The sequence below is a fragment of the Ornithorhynchus anatinus genome, chromosome 13, assembly GCF_004115215.2.
Source record: "Ornithorhynchus anatinus isolate Pmale09 chromosome 13, mOrnAna1.pri.v4, whole genome shotgun sequence".
Taxonomy (NCBI): Eukaryota; Metazoa; Chordata; class Mammalia; order Monotremata; family Ornithorhynchidae; genus Ornithorhynchus; species Ornithorhynchus anatinus.
In genome coordinates, this window is record NC_041740.1 from 36830516 (window position 1) to 36834572 (window position 4057).

The following is a 4057-nucleotide window of genomic DNA, read 5'->3' on the forward strand; positions in this document are numbered from 1 at the left end:
TTCCCTAGGCAGCTAATTTGTTGTGAGCAGAGTTAAAGATGCCAAACCCATAGAGTGCTGTAGATGCGGAGAAGCTGGAAACCAAGAATGCAGTTTAGCAAAAGGCCCCATGGTTGCCAATAGGGCAAGAGAAACCACCTACCTAGAGACTTCCCTAGGCCTTGGACTTTGCAGAAGAAGGACAAGGTCAATCATCATCAGTGGCATTTATTGAATTTCTTCTGAATGCAAAGAACCATACTAGACAATTAGGAACATACAAAGGAAGTAAAAGACACAGACCCACTTAAGAAAATAAAAAAAATAAAGAGGAACAAGGAATATTTCTTCAGTTTTTAGACACCGACCACTCACCTTGTGGTTCCACTTTCACTAAAACACTGGGACATTGAGACCCAAAAGTCAATAAAGCATAATTAAATTTACTCATTTACTTGTGATTAAAAATTTATTCACTATCATCTTCATCATCAGTAAATATTTACGCAACACTCACATTGCCCAGAGCATTGCATCAAGCGTTTCAAATGGGCATTTACCCAAAAAGGTTGGCTTTTTTATCTTGACATAAGAAATGCTTTTCTGTGTCTTAGATGTCTGAGAAGAAGTAAGGAAGGGTAATCTCTGAGAATCTAGGACACCTAGGTTCTAAAATCCAGTGAATACTCTGACCCTAGGGGGCCTTAGAAAATATTTTAATATACGTCTCCTCCTGTAGACTAGGCTCCTTTTTTTCTTTAAAAAAAAAAAAGGTATTTGTTAAGGGCTTACTATGTGTCAAACACTAAGTGCTGGGTTAGGTACAAGTTAATTAGGTTGGACACAGTCCCTGCCCATCTTGAGGCTCACAGTTTAAGTAAGAGGGAGAACAGGGGAACTAAGACACAGAGACTTGCCCAAGCTTACATAGCCAGCAACTGGAAGAGCAGGGATTAAAACCCAGGTCCTGGGACTCTCAGACCACGCTCTTTCCACTAAGTCATGCTGCCTGTCTCTCCTTGTGGGCAAGGATTGCGTCTAGCACCTCTGTTGAACTGTACTTTCCCAGTCGTTCAGGACAGGGCTCTGCACACAGACAGCGCTCGAAAAATACCACTGATCACAACATGCGACATCTTGTCAAGTGCTTGGTGTACTTAACACACACGGTCACGTCAATCATCACTCTATTCCTTAGGATGTAAAAAAGTAGAGATGTTAGTGGTACCGGTCAAGCATCTACTGAGTGCCATTTTAGAGACAGGAAAACTGAGATCCAAAGAGGTAACTTGACAGATAAGAGCGCAAGTCTCTTAAACCTCACCCCCTTGCTCTTCATCTTCCCCTTTCTCGGCCCAATTAAACCAGTCTTGCAAAATGCTTTCAAAACCTTCAGACCCACATCATTTGCATTGATATTCCCCAATGTCCCCCTGGCTTCCTCCCACCCATTCCCCACCCTTACTGCCCCTGCGCCCAACTCAGAAAACACAAGTACAAGCTTACCCCTGGCTAATACATTTGAAATTGGTCTACTAGATTGTTGAGCATCCAAGGGAAAATTGCTAGGAAAACTTTAGTTTGGTGGCTATTTCCACCCTAGAAATTGGGCTCGAAAATTCTGGTCCCGCCTAAATCTTTGGGGTCTTGGTCAGATCCAGCCCTCTTTAAGGGGGGCCCCAGGGAGTTGGGGAGGAGGCAAGACTGTTGTCATGGAAACATTTCATCTCAAACTTGGGCATTCAATACGAGCTCAGGAAGTTCCAGACTGACTCTTCCCCCCATGTATCCTGGGAGGATTCAGATCATGGCTAAGCTGGACAAAACTGGAACAGGCCCATGTAACTCCGACTCGGCCACGTTGCAGGGGCCCTGGATTGGATCGGATAGGTGTCCTTAGGATTCAGGGTCCACTGGCCACACGTGTGGCCTCCCCAGAGGAGCCACCGTTGAAACCCTTCGGGGAATCTAGTGTCTTCAAAGAAAGTCAGGGTCACATTGACCCATTGCTTCTGCCACCCTGCAATGTAATTAACCCAAGTTCCCAGGAAAACTAGACTCCAAAGGGAACAGAGGGAAAGCAGTGTGACCTAGCGGAAAAAGTTACAGGATTCAGAGTCAGAAGACTTAGGTACTAACACTGGTTTGGCCAGTTGACTCCTGGATGACCTTGACCAACTAAACTTGTCTTGGCTAGTGCCACATTTCCTTATCTGTAAAATGGGGATTAAATACTTGTTATTGCCCCACCTTAGACTGTGTCAGATCCCTAAATTCTTTGTGGGCAGGGAATGTGTCTACCAACTCTTATATAGTCCTTTCTCAAGCACTTAGTACAGTGCTCTGCACACAGTTAAGGGCTCAATAAATATGATTGATTAAGACTCTAGACTGAAAGCTTGCTGTTGTTAGAGAGTGTGCCTCCCAACTGTTTTACTGTCCTCTCCCAAGCTCTGAGGCACAGTGCCTTGCATACAGTAAATGCTCAATAAATACCATTGATTAATTGTCCCATATCTACCTCAATACTTGGCACATAGTAAGCACTTTGATTAAGTATGATTACTAAAGTCCACTGTTATCCTACTTAGGTTAGGATTATTGCCCGTTTTCCTCTGGATCCTGGGCATGGTTATTTCCCAGGGCTGATTTAAACCAATCCTGGGTCTGGCCAAAAAGGGGACATAGCTCCTCTAAACTAATCCCGTCTTCTCCTATTAATAATAATGGCGGCATTTGTTAAGCACTTACTATGGGCCAAGCACTGTTCTAAGTGCTGGGGTGGGTAAAAGGTAATCGGGTTGTCCCACGTGGGGCTCACAGTCTTCATCCCCATTTTACAGATGAAGGAACTGAGGCACAGCAAATAATAATAATGATGGCATTTGTTAAGCGCTTACTACGTGCAAAGCACTGTTCTAAGCGCTGGGGAGGATACAAGGTGATCACGTTGTCCCCCGTGGAGCTCACTGTCTTCATCCCCAGTTTACAGATGAGGTACCTGAGACAGAGCAAATAATAATAATGATGACATTTGTTAAGCGCTTACTATGTACAAAGCACTGTTCTAAGCGCTGGGGAGGTTACAAGGTGATCAGGTTGTCCCATGTGAGGCTCACAGTCTTCATCCCCATTTTAATAATGTTGGTATTTGTTAAGCGCTTACTATGTGCAGAGCACTGTTCTAAGCGCTGGGGGAGATACAGGGTCATCAGGTTGCCCAAAGTGAGGCTCACAGTTAATCCCCATTTTACAGATGAGGTACCTGAGACACAGCGAATAATAATAATGATGGCATTTGTGAAGCGCTTACTATGTGCAAAGCACTGTTCTAAGCGCTGGGGAGGAAACAAGAAGATCAGGTTGTCCCACGTGGGGCTCACGGTCTTCATCCCCAGATGAGGTAACCGAGGCCCAGCGAACCTAAGTGACCTGCCCAAAATCACACAGCTGACAAGCGGCGGAGGCAGGATTAGAACCCACGACCTCTGCCTCCCCAGCCCGGCCTCTTTCCGTGGACGTGGAGCAAGAAACAGGCGGCCAAGCCCTGGACCCTGCCCCGACACCTGGATTCTGCTGCTGCATCCCACTGCACACCACAAATGGCTTTTTTGCAAAAAAACCCCAGCCCCCTTCCCAGTCCAAAGGGGCAAGGAAAACGCAGGCTTGGCCGCTCCCGGCCACGGCGCAGGCGCAGGCGCAGGGGCAGGGACGGGGACGGGGACGCGCGGGGCGAGGACGCGCGGGCTCCGGGCCCGGGCCCGCGCCGCGCGCCCCAGGCCCCGGCACCACCGTGGCACTCCCGTCCTCCGAGGGCGGCGACGGGGAGGAGAGCGCCCCAGATCACGTTGGCCCTTCTCGCGAGAGTCGGGGGAAGGGGCGGGCCAAGGCAAGGCGTGATTGACAGACGGCAGAGAGAGGGCGGGGGGGGCCCGGGGGAGCCAATGGCTGCGCGAGGAGGAAGGGGGGATTGGCGTGATGGACAGGACCGGCCTCGCGCCCTCCACGCCCCTCCGCTCGTCTCTTCCCGTCGGAGGTGGAGGCGGCTTCCCTCCTCCTCCTCCTCAGCCTCCTCCTC